General features: G+C 41.7%; 2 long non-coding RNA genes across 2 annotated transcripts in view; both read right to left on the bottom strand.

The window, feature by feature from the left end:
- LOC143415893 (uncharacterized) overlaps nt 1-13463 on the bottom strand; it is a 158853-nt gene that overhangs the window by 52543 nt on the left and 92847 nt on the right. The window lies entirely within an intron of this gene.
- Nucleotides 9693-11122, bottom strand: LOC112431675 (uncharacterized). Its single transcript, XR_003022622.2, has 4 exons — nt 11047-11122; nt 10854-10961; nt 10603-10776; nt 9693-9993 (listed from the first exon to the last, which is right to left on the bottom strand). It is a non-coding gene; the product is annotated as an uncharacterized LOC112431675 (long non-coding RNA).

Genomic DNA, 13463 nt, shown 5'->3' on the forward strand with positions numbered 1-13463 from the left:
ATTTTATACTAAAAACACTCAACTAATGTTTCTAATATGAAACAAATAAGCCCACATTAATGTGAGCGTTTATTAAATAATAATAATGATGATTTCCTCCTGATCTCATTTCCACAGCAGAGAAAACTGTGGTGTATATTGAGGTGGAGGGTGTGGTCTGTGGCTCAGGTGTAGAGTGAGGGTGGGGTGCACCACAGCAGCATGCTGGGACTGCTGAGGGTGGAGGAGGGAGTGATGATGACATCAGAGCTGCAGCACAGAGACCAGTGAACACACAGTCTGTTCATCTTTGCATAGATACAATATACAGCACAATATTGAATGACAGACACGCTGTGGGAGCTTCCACAGATACACTGACGTCAGCATCCAGAGTCCTCCTGCTGCTCCCCCCTCAGAGCCCCGTGATCAGCACCAACACATTCAGTTAGATGACAGAGTCCAGCTGCAGCTAGAATCAGCTCCCCTCTGTGAACAACAGCACAGCGTCAGTGTTTCACACTCAGTGAAAGGAGGAAACAGCAGAAGAACACCATGTGTGCTACGTTTCCCAGGACACACTACAAACTGCACAAATACAGAGCAGCACGTGGAAGGACCTGGAGCTGCATTTACAGAGCTGCAGACAGCGTGATGTCCTGTATGGACAGGTGGAAGGAACCAAGTCCTCAGCTGGAACACTCGTGTTTGTCCACAGACAGGAAACACAGCAGGAAACTTCCTCACAGAAGTGCAGCTCATGGATAACACACTTCCTGTCAGTCAGAATGAGGCTGCAGCCAAACACAGAAAGGTGTTTTTGTCCAGATGAGCCCAGAGAAGAAACACGAGTGTTCACAGACATCAGAAGCTCAGAGAGGTGAAACATGAGGTTGGAGTCCTCGTCAGCATCCAGAAGAGCTGCTGTGAAACCCTGAGTACTCATGACAGACTCTGATGGCACAAACACATCATGATTCAAACAGAAAGACAAACATGGAGCTCCTGATCCTCCTGCATGAGAACAAGCTGACATGAGCGCTGTGTCTGAGAGTGTCTCCCTGTCACAGTGACAATAACACAGCTGCTGCTCACAGTCATTAAACTGACCTGAGGTCAGCTGTGCTCCTTACATATGAACCATGTGACCTCACATCAGTGCTGTGGATGACTGTAGTCATAGAAGAGTAGAGCTGTAGCAGGTGGTGTGAGGAGGAGGTGGTGTATTCTAGTTAACGCAGTACTGAAACACTCCAGCAGAGGGCGCTGTTAAGTCCTTATTGTAACACAGTTACTGTGTGCAGTTAGACTTCATACATAATCTGCACTTATTTCCATCAGACATGCTGTCAGTAAATGATTGGTTTCTATTGATTCTACTTCCTGTTGACTCGTTTGATGACAGTGAAACAATCACAGCTGATTGTGTGATGATGTAAACTGTCACTGTTACATTCAGTGTGTGTGACATAATGTTAGTGCAGGCTGATAACAGCCTGGTTCTGTTAGAAACACATGAACGTGTCCATAGATCAGTGTGTGTTTAACATGAGAGCTTCAGCCCTGCTGATGTGTTAAATAAAGACATGCAGGAAAACTGATGAGACTCTGAAATAACTCTTTATATTTATAATGTAACTCTGCATCAAAAGAACAACAAAGGATCCCAGACAGGTTTCTGTGAACAAAGACCATTCTGATGTTTCTGTGTTTCTAACACTTTGACATTATTAGTAAACAGACTGCAGTGAGCAGCATTTATAAAGAGCTTCTATATAAAGATATGACAGCTGTTTGACAAGTTTATCACTCTGTGTTTGGACCTGATCAGTCCAGCTGTTTACTTGAAACATGTTCATTTACCTGTTCTGTTATATTCATGTTCTTGTCTCTGTTGAAAACACATTTTAATGTCCCTCAGATTTTTCTCCCAGATGAATAAATATAAAAATGACACAAACTGACTGCAGCTACTTTTTGTCCTTTCTGTCAAAAACCTTCATGTGACTCATGAGAGACACGTTTCAGCTGTTTGTGACAGATCAGAGGCCAACAAGTCATTTATAACACTTTCCATCATTGTTTAAAGTTCTCAGTGTTTCTGTGTTGCTGCGTATAGGATCTCCCAGCATCATCACTGTGCTGTCCAATCATTGTGTGCGAGGTTACCCTTATAGTGCCATGTGTGTTTGCACAAAGAGAAGCATGTGTGTCAAATATAAATAAGCACAGAACAGAAACAGCTGCTCGTTTCTTCTGTTTAGAGTCAAGTTAGTGTTTTGTGTCTTTGTTTGAGGCCTGATGTCGAGCAGAGGTGTGTGTAACTGCACTGGTCTGTTATATGTGTGAAGTGTGTGCTTCTCTTCAGCATCATCTTTGTCACTGCTGATTCCTTTGTGTCATCATGTGTTGAGAAGAGAGAACAGTTATAACGGAGGAGCAAAAGGAAGCCCTGAAATCTGCATCAACAAGGAAGTGTTGGCTCACCAGTGATCCCAGCAGAGCCACTGGTTTGGCTCCAGTTGTTCTAGATTCAATGATGTTGTTGCTACAGATACATGTCAGCATCTTTATTGAATTTTATATGAAGCAGAAATGGTGTCATTAGGAGAAGAAGAGGAGAACAAGTCGGGCGAGGAGGCAGCAGCTCTTAAAGATGAAACAGCAGCTCAGCCCTGAGCTCAGAGAGCTGCACATGAAAAAGCTCCTCAAGCAGATCCTGTCAGAGGTTTGTCATCAACAGGAGGAACTGTTCACATCATAGGATGAAGATGCTGTCAGCTGGATGAAGAAGGTTATTTAATGCAAACGTTCACACTGAAGTCAAATTGTTGTCGTGTTGAACAGATTCATGTACTGATCGTCTCCAGAATGTTAGAAGAGCTTCAATGAATCATTAGAAACAACTTACAGCTGCACAGCTGTGTCAAACACATCTGTGTGTCATTGTGGGATTGTTGTGTTTCTACATGTGACACACGTCTAAAACATGCACACAATCTGAACACAAACAGGGACTCATGTGTTCCCACAGCCAGATGCTGAGAGCCATTTCCTTGTAGTCCTGTGTCTACATACATGAACCATTAGATGTTATTGGAATGATTGTCAGCTCTGATAGTTTCATGTGTGTTTAGCTGGACGCTGTTTGATCCTCGACATGTTTAAAGGTGTCCAGTCCTGAGACACTGGGGCTGGAAACAGCTGTGATGTCATTGGACTGTCACACAGACAGAAGTGCATGAAGTGAGCAGCCGAGGAGCCGCTGATGTTTTGGATTCAACAGCATTTGAAAGGTCGACACAGACACGTTTGCACACAGAAAGCTGAATCTGTCATATGCCACAGTGAACTCACTGTTCAGTGTTTTTCAGGAAGCTTCTTAACTGCCTCTGCTGCCAAACAAGCAGCTGATGTCCTTGAGAAGAAGCTGAAGAAGTCTTCAACAACAAATACAGGATACCAAAATACCAAAAAGTTCTACTTTGGTTTCATCTGACCACATGACATTCTCCCAATCCTCTGCTGTATCATCCATGTGCTCTCTGGCAAACTTCAGACGGGCCTGGACATGCACTGGCTTCAGCAGCGGAACACGTCTGGCACTGCGGGATTTGATTCCCTGCCGTTGTAGTGTGTTACTGATGGTGACCTTTGTTACTTTGGTCCCAGCTCTCTGCAGGTCATTCACCAGGTCCCCCCGTGTGGTTCTGGGATCTTTGCTCACCGTTCTCATGATCATTTTGACCCCACGGGATGAGATCTTGCGTGGAGCCCCAGATCGAGGGAGATTATCAGTGGTCTTGTATGTCTTCCATTTTCTGATGATTGCTCCCACAGTTGATTTCTTCACACCAAGCTGCTTGCCTATTGTAGATTCACTCTTCCCAGTCTGGTGCAGGTCTACAATACTTTTCCTGGTGTTTGGAGTCTGACTGTTTGAGGCTGTGGACAGGTGTCTTTTATACAGATGATGAGTTCAAACAGGTGCCATTCATACAGGTAACGAGTGGGGGACAGAAAAGCTTCTTACAGAAGACGTTACAGGTCTGTGAGAGCCAGAGATTTTCCTTGTTTGAGGTGACCAAATACTTATTTTCCACCCTGATTTACGGATAAATTCTTTACAAATCCTACCATGTGGATTCATGGATTTTTTTTTCACATTCTGTCTCTCACAGTTGAAGTGTACCTCTGGTGCAAATTACTGACCTCTGTCATCATTTTAGGTGGGGGAACTTGCACAATCGGTGGCTAACTAAATAATTTTTTGCCCCACTGTGTGTGTGTGTGTATATATATATATATATATATATATATATATATTTTTTTTTTTTACATACATAGTTTTTTGTTGCCTTATGGTTCCAAGCGCTGTCACCAATCTTTGCATTTTGTTATTATCTCATGACACTTGTTTAATCAGCTACCATCTCTCCTGTGGACTTTTTAATGTCTACAGTCTCAGACCAACACAGCCCTGCCCTTCCCATATTAGATTCTTGATGAATGTGTGTTGTTGTTATTCAGCCTGGTTCAATGTGCCCCTTTTTAACTTTGAGCACCCGCCCCTTTAAACCTCTCTGCACAGCCCTGCACTGAACTCACTATCTTCTCCCTCTAACAGCCTCCACATGTTCTCACTGTAATTTCCCCTCATGAATGAATTTATGCTGCACTAATGTGAATGTTTGCAGGGAAATCAAACGCATTTCACACGCAGTACTCGAGCTGACTTACCTTTGTTTGAATGACGACTTGTACGCGCTGACTCCACAGATAAGGTACGAAAATATGTCAGGCTACGTCTTCAGGGTTTCTACTCCACGGCCGTATTTCATACGGGTCCACATTTCCACTGCACGCTATTTTCTGCAAGTACCGCCGCTTCACCTCTGGACGCAATCGGTCTCTATACAGTCCGTTCTCTTTTGAGCTGCTTTTAAGCATCTTGTAATCGTCGTTCCAACACAGTGTGTTTGTTTTGATTCGTAGACCTCGAAAATGGTGCCGCGCTCCCACAATGCATTGCGGCGTGACGTCAACTCCAAAGCCCTATAGAACATGTTCTTTTTCATTGTCAAAATTATCAGGAATAAAGAAGAAAACTGATTCAAAACCTGTGGAACCTGCCAAAAAACAAGTTTTACTGCAAAGGATTTCTAGATGTGAAGGTTTTGTGGCTTTTTTCAGTTTCTAAAACAAACTCATTTGTACAGAAGGATATGAGGATGTATATGTCCGGTGGTGGGTTTTTTTCTTCTTGATTTAATGTATTCATTTATCTCTTCACTTCATTTTTCTTTATGTTTTTTTTTTTTGATTTGGCATGAGCGATTTCCGGTCCTCACTCCAAGCCAGTTGGTGGCGGTAATGCACCACATGTTCTATCACAGCTGCGTCCGAGAGGACAGGAAACGTCTGTATGCGTCTGCAAACCAGGTAACTACACTCAGCTGAGCCTCTCTGCTAGTCGTTATTAGTTGGAGGGTTTTGCGTCACTTTCTCTCGGCTTGATAAAGGGCTGTATAGAAATCTCTGGTACGTAACACGTAACGTCATTTTTAGGGAGCGTCGCAGAGAAGTGAGGCTGTTTCTTTGTTTTTGTCGAGTTTTGATTGAAGACATGTTTCCAGTCCGTTTTTTACTCGTTTGTTTTTTCATTAATAACTTTACATTATCACAGAGAACAAGAAGGCGCTTTGTTTGTCACATTCACCTTATGTCTGTGAAGGTTCTCAGTCATCCAGGTCATCGTAGTCAAAGGAGCTTGCAAAGAAAAGCGTCTGGACTTCTTTAAGTTACTTGAAGACGTTTCACCTCTCATCCGAGAAGCTTCTTCAGTTCTAAGGTCAAATGGTGGAGAGTCCCAGATATAAGCCTAGTGGGAGTTTCCCCCCACAGAGGGACAAAAGGACCCCTGATGATCCTCTAATCACCTGAGCCAAGGTGTGAAACTGGGTGTGGGTCCCAATCAGCCAGAGTTTCGGGTGTGTTCATTGTGAAACCTGGCCCCACCTTATCATGCGAATTCCTGAGGTCAGATGGCCCAGGATGTGAGTGGGCGTTAAGGCGTCTGGGAAGGATCTCAAAACTGGATTATAGATGGCAGAGAGTTGGTGTCGTAAACCCCGCCTCTGTTCAAAGATGGTCGCTCACAGTGGACATAGATGGCTTCTTTCACTCCTCTTTCAAACCATCTGTCCTCTCTGCCCAAAATGTGAACATTGGCATCCTCGAAAGAGTGTCCTTTATCCTTAAGATGCAGATGGACTGCTGAGTCTTGTCCTGTGGAGGTGGCTCTTCTATGTTGTGCCATGCGCTTGTGAAGTGGCAGCCACTTGGCAGCCACAGTGATAAATGGCTGAGATGGCTGCAGCTGTACGTGTGAGGTACCTACATGTTTCAAGATGAATTTGCAGAGATGTCATGTTTGGTGCTTACAGACATCACACTGCATTTTGTGATTTCGTAGCTATTGTTGTGATATTTCGGAGCTTCCCATGATCACCGTGACAGTCATTCATTTTAACATAACCTTTCTATTCCTTTCAGGGATCCTCATTTTTTTGGTGAGGAAGATCAGCAGCTGTGTCGACAGGCAACAGGTAACGGCATGCTTTTCTGTTAGTACTGTAGACCTTGGTCTGGTGCTCTTTTTTAGTTTAACACAGTATTTTCATTTGCCGAAGTGTAAAAAGCTTGTTCCAGGAGAAACAAACTTTAGTGAGTTCTGCAAAATGATTCCCACCATTGCACACTCTGTCAGCCTCCAGTGTGCCCTTTTTTTGTCCTTTAACTGAAGAAAGTCGGTAGTCAGAACATATGAGATAAGTGAGATCCTCATTTTGCCTGCTTATTTCAAGATACAACATTTTCACAAACTGCTGTAGGATAACCTTGCTATTTGTCTTTTCCAACACTTCTACATTCATCCATATTTCCTTGTCTGCTTCTTTCCAGGTGAAAAGTACCTGAAATGGGTGAAAGATTTTGTTTCCAAAAACAAAAGCATGTGCGTTCACCTGAAGAAGCCAAGTGGTGCTGACCTGTGGATAGAAGAGCTTGAGAACACCAAATACAACGGGGATGATGATGAAGTTAACGCCTGGGGAAAATTCTACCTTCCCGAGATTGTAAAAATGCAGGTTATTGGTGTGGTAAAGGGCACCTCATGTCCATGTGACGAGCTTGTGCTGATGACGCGTGAGGACAAAAAGCTGTACGGCTATGACGGAGAGGAGCTGCATCTGGTGGCTTCCAGTTTCCTGGAACTATGTGACAAAACGATAGAGTATCCAGCATCCAAGCGCTACTACAATGGAGAGGCCTTCAAAGATATGGTGAGAAGTTAGACTGCTAAGAATAAGACTGGGGATGCCTAGTGTTAGAGATCAATCACCTGAGCTTTTCTTTGTATTGTTGTGTGTTCTGTTTAGACTGAGGAGGACTGGAAAAAAGTTAAGATGAGTGATGTGGGGAGGAAACTGCAGGAAGAACATAAAAAGCTGGTAAATGAAACCCAGTCAGCGTTCGTCAGCCTAATATCATAGGTGGGTATTGGAGCTGAGTATCATCACTGATTTCTAGAACCTGTTCAATTCCAATTCACAAGGTCCCAATTAGATTCCATTTAATTCTTACTCAGAGAGTCAGAAACATTATAATTCTGATCATTTATCAGTACTGACACTTGTGAAACTTCATCAGAGGTGTGAGCATCACAGCAGATGCTTTTGTGTCAAAGTAACTGAGGATAAAACACAAAACCATGAAGCAGATTTTCCTGGCCTAGCTTTTTACAGTAGATAACCTTAAAAATATTATTCTGCAGTAGAACAAAAGCAGACGAGAACCACGACTCAACAAATGTACATTGGCTGATGCTGCTGAAGTGATTCAGAGGTTTTAATAAGAGGTTTTAATAGAGACACAGCAGAGCATTTTGCAGTTTCACTTAATTTGAAAAAAATAAATAAAATTTGGTATTGAACAGCAGAAATGAGGCTGTCTTGTCGGAAGTCATTAAAAAAAAATGGCTGTAAACAACGGTAGACTGCTTCATAACAAGCAAGCGAATAATGCCAGAAACAGAGATTTGAGATGGGAAACGGTGTTCTTAAAGTACACTGAGAGAGGCAGAGAGCTGTGCTGTGTTGTTTTTCTGTGTGTGTTTTAATGGTGGTGGAAGCAAACCAGCAAAAGTAAGAGGGAATTCATGACAATGTTTATGTCAAGCGAAATGTGTCGTCTTTTGCTGCTGGTTTGGTTAGAGAGAGACAAAACGTGCAGCTTCAGGATCTGAGCAGCTTTCAGCACCAACGGCATCACAGCTCAGACTTGGATTCAGGATTAAGCCCTTTATGTTTGACTGTAGTGATTGTAGCTCTGTCCTTGTTATTAATCGCTTTAGTCAAACACAGCTATTGTTTGCTGGGATGTGTATATCCTTGACAGTTTGTATCTCAGAGTTATCAAAGACACTGTGGATAATCATCAAGAGATTGTTGTCCTCTTAATAATGACCTATTTGATTGTTTGTTTTTTCTTCTTCTTACAGATTCTGGTATTTGGCCAAAAGAGAGCTTCACAATTCTTGGCTTCACCTGTGGTAGAAAAATGACTGAAGTTATGCAACACTCTCTAAAATTAAAGCTATGCAACGCTTTAACATGAATGGCGAAGGAGTGCATCTCTTTCACTGTCTCTTCCTGTCCTCTTCTCAGTCTTTGTTGTGGCACCTCTGCTATGTGTTATAGAAAGCACTTGGAATCATGTTCAATACAAAAACACCAAACTCGTGGGATTGCCCTAGCAAGCAGTTGGTAAAAACTAATTAAAACTGATATATATCAGCTTCACTTTCTAGCTGCAAAAGCACGTTTCTGCAAAAGCATGCAGTTTCCTGTCAGCACTTTTTGGCACAGAGTGTACTCAGAGTTAGGCCTTTCTTATATAAAGCAATATAATCAGCATATAAACATTTAAGATGATAAATTTAAAGCTCAACAGTAACTGCTATAAATATTATAACTACACATGTAGTGCTTTTGCTTAAGTAAATTATAGTTGGGATCATAATAAGAAAACATGTGTTTTTATTTTCTGTGTACCCTGGGTACAGACCAGTATAAATATGGGATTCTTCCCAATAAATGCTGTCTGATAATGCTTCATATTGCATTAAACACTAGATATGTAAGCAAACAAACAAAAACCCATAGAAGCCAGTTTTAATTATTAAATGTGACAATTACATGGAGATGGAAAGTAAACATGCTTATACACGTCTCTGTGATTACAGAAAATCCACACAGATGCTGTCAGAGCAGAGAATCTTTGATTTATCAGAATGATGAATGCAAATGATTTCATGAAATCTCACTCTTGTTCTGGGTTGTAAAATTCACCTGTCCAGTTAAACCGAATCCTTTGCAACACGGTTCTAAGAACCCTACCAACCTCATCCTCAGCTCTCTGCCTGTTATCCTTTTCAGCTGAGTATTCATCCACATGTGTTTCAACTTCTCTCTCATTTTCAAGCAAATTGCTCAGGCTCTCAGCTTCAGCACAGTTACCATATGGCCACTCTCTGAGGTCTTCTGTGTTCAAGCCAAACAAATTCTTACATGATCTGCAAGGCTTCATTCTGGCACCATCACGGAGACAAAAAGCCTCACACCTGATATTTCCAGGTACTTCAGTTGTTCCATCAAAGTAATCTTTCTGGACTGTGTTTGGATAATAGGTCATCACCGCACCAGATACATATTTATGCCATTTGCTAAGACAGGAGGCAGCAATCATAATTTTCCCAGCGTTAGGACCTTTGGTGGACATGGAGACTCCGCAGTACCTTTCTGATTTGTTGGTTTGGGATTTTTGAGAAATGCAGATGGTGGACGAGACGAAAGCTGTTTTTTTATTATTCTCTTCTAAGTCCAAGTCTGTGAGGAGATCTTGCAGACTCTGCTTTATTTGCTCTTCATTCTCTGAGTTATTTTGCAGGACGATCTGAAAACAGTTACAGATCTGGTCAAAGTGTTGCACCTGATTATATAGTTGTTTTTAATATAAAGTTGATCAACATGTTTGTTTCGCTGCTTGACTTATTTAACTATGCAGGACCATTGGATGCTTTTGGTTTAGACATTTTAAGATAGGGGGTGAAACATGTCACAAAAATCTATTTAATTTTAAATCAATAAGCAAAAATCCATCTTTGTTCTCACTAATTTATAATTAAATTTGCTAATTGACCTTTTTTTTTTTCTATTTTGCTATGCCGGGCTGTCAAAACACGCTGAATTTAGAGTCTTTGAGCTGACTTAACAGATCCAGCAGCTACACAGTGACAGCATCATATACGCCTTGAAGACTGTAAGCATCTCCAATAATGAGTCTGTTAGACATTATTTAGAACTAACAAATTCTGAAGCAAGTCTCCAGCTCTCCTGCAGTCTCTGTGTTTGGTGGAGAAGTATAGCTAGAAGCATATGTTGAAGTATAAGGTACAGTATGGATTTTCTTTGGATTTCTCAGTAAAAAAGCACTTTGCATTATACTTTCCTAAAAACTGGAAGTTTGTCAGATTGACTGACAATGTGAGAAGAGTTATCTTACCATGTCGAGCACACAGGAGAAGGGACTTCGCCTGGGAAGCTGAGTCGAATACAACTTTAAAGGCCTGGGATATCTTCTCATTAAAGAACCCAACACAAAAGGATTAGGGAAGATTTCTTCTGGAGAAAAGGGGATGTTGTTGATTTTGCCCAGAAACAACATGCTGTGAAGGATCTGTTGAGTGAAAACATATTTGCTTATTGTTAGTAGTGATAAACAGGACTGTCTTAAAAGTGTCAAAGGTAACACACCTCATCCACCAAGTGTTGACTTCCCGGAGTCATGTAAGAGCCCCGAACCATCCTCTTGGTAATCTTGTAGGCATTAGTTTTGAACCTCCTTTGAGAAATTGTTGTCTTCTAAAATGATAATGATCGAGCAGTTAGGGATTTAAAAACACAGGAGATCTGATAACTTTGGCTACAGCAGAGTCTGCAGACATACCTATTTTGCTCTTGGTCGGCCTATTTTAAACATGAGAGACAACATAGTTAGTGAAATGTTGATAACATACAATGACTATCATTGGTGGCTGAAAAGATGCCAGGTAACAAGTGAAAAGCTGCTACTTACCATCGCCACAGTCTAAGAATGAAACAGGAAACACTGAGCGAGTTGCCTCCATCTTAAAGCTGTTGATCATGTGATTTAAAGGAAAGCCACACCCAGCTCTTTCCTGGAATTTTACTCGACTGTAGAAAACTGCTCCATTTGCCCCGCCCACCCATGATCTTTAATATCTACCAAAAACAACCTTTTGGTTGTCAGTAACCAGTCGATCGTTTGCGCGATTAAAAAATGACTTTGTGCGGCGGCGTTCCCACCGCGAGCAGAACTCCGGCTCAAAAACCGCTGTTTTTGAACACTTTTATTTACTTAAGCACTTTAATGGGCTTACTTTGAAACAAAGTGCGATTGAATGATTATTGTTATGTGTTGCCTTGAATTCGGCTATGCTGTCTGTTAGACAGTTGTTTTTCTTTATTGTTGTTTTTGTATTGTTTGTAGCGAACGCTACTGGACTGTATAGATTAAGCTACGTAGCCAAGATGATTAATAATTTAACTGTTGTACATTGGTTGATGATGATGATGATTTGCATTGTTACATAGGCTTGCAGAAAAATATATTTGTTTACCGGTAAACTGAATCGAACTTGATGTGCCAATAGCTAGGTTTCATTTGACGTAGACGTGACGTCGACGTAAAGCGCGAAATTTGACTGGCGGTCGGAAGTGAAAAAGATAAGCGCAAAATCACAGACAGACAGTACGCAAAATGCCTATGTCCTGTTGTGTTTACGGATGCTCCAGTAGGTCGACCAGAGAAACTGATAAACGGTATTTTAGGGTACCAAAAATAGCCCAACGAAGAGGAGAAAAATGGAAAATTCTAACCGAAAAACGTAGGAAAAAATGGATTTTAAATTTACGTTTACAGTCGGGAGGAGCAGAGTCTGCCAATGCCCGTGTCTGCAGCGACCACTTCGTCAGAGGTAATGTTATGTTTGCAAACGAACTTATTAGCATTAGGTTGTCGTTAAATTCTCGTTTACTTAGTGCTTTTAAGTTAGTAGTCTAATATTGACTTGATTGGGACTATAGGCTGCCCAAGTGCTTTGGATGACGAAGAGTCGGAGGACTGGGCTCCGACGGTCAATCTCGGCTACGAACGAAAACCCAGATCGGAATCAGTTCTCAAACGAGAGAAAAGAATGAAGCTTAAGGCAGAACAGCATCGATGTGCAGAGGCGATTTTGGATATGCAACAGACGGCTGAGAATGGTTTACCTTGAAACAAACAACTGTCACTCTAACGAAGTCCTAAGGATGTGGCATGTTTGTTGACGTTAAAGCCGCTACCGCTAACTGTTAGCGTGTTTAAGATAAAGCAATATAAGAACAAACACTCACCCTTGCAAACACCAAACTGTATCCATCACGGAGACGTTTTGTTCCAAGGTTGTGGACCCACCCGCTGACAAAAAAATTGTACGCCTCCAGACTCTTGAAAGCTTTCATTTGCTGCCTAGTGTAGTAAGAAGTCTGGAGGACCAAGTAGTTGGTGATATCCACAGCCTCGATAGTAGGCAAATCCTTTACTTCTGTGGTGTATTCGGACATTTTCAAAGAATACGGATCACGTCCGATATATTTTTTAAATATCTGTTTATATCTTTCCCGAGAAACGGGGTCTAAAGTTGCACAATAGCTGCTCTCCTGACTCTCCACAGTGTCCTCCATGTTTACTTCCGCCCTCCACTCAAAAATCGCGCTGCCTCCGCACGTCATCAGAACCACGTGACCGCAACCCAACTATGGACGTTTTTCTGACCTACAGGTCAGGTTTTGTTCCCTCCCTTTGAATTAATCTTCTTCATATTGAAGTGGCGAGCCGGTAGGACCATTCTTTGTTTCCCCTCTTTCCCCCACTTAGCCGTCTTTGGATTACGGACATATTTCCCCATTTGTATGAAGCTGGACTCTAAGGAGGAATACCTTAAAAGTGAACTTTAAAAAGAAGAGGACCAAAAAGGACTTTTGCACAGAAAGATCACAGCATTGATTTATTATTTAATTGTGGGCATTTATGTTGTGTGTTGTGTTAATTATTTTGTTCCATTTCCCCTTTCCTCCATTTATTCAATATATTTTTGGTACAAGATATTGCAGTCTTTGGTCTCATCATTCACACCATCTCGGCTCCATAAAGAACTATTTCTTCTGCGCATCAGTCAGTAAACTCATCCATTGAAATAAACTAGTCCTTAAATAACTTTGAGTTACACAGTGGCAAATGTAATAGAGAAAGACACAGGGCCACCTGAAATCTGTCGTCCTATCTGATTCAAAACCAACATG

Source organism: Maylandia zebra, unplaced genomic scaffold (assembly GCF_041146795.1).
Source record: "Maylandia zebra isolate NMK-2024a unplaced genomic scaffold, Mzebra_GT3a scaffold11, whole genome shotgun sequence".
In the NCBI taxonomy this organism is placed as follows: domain Eukaryota; kingdom Metazoa; phylum Chordata; class Actinopteri; order Cichliformes; family Cichlidae; genus Maylandia; species Maylandia zebra.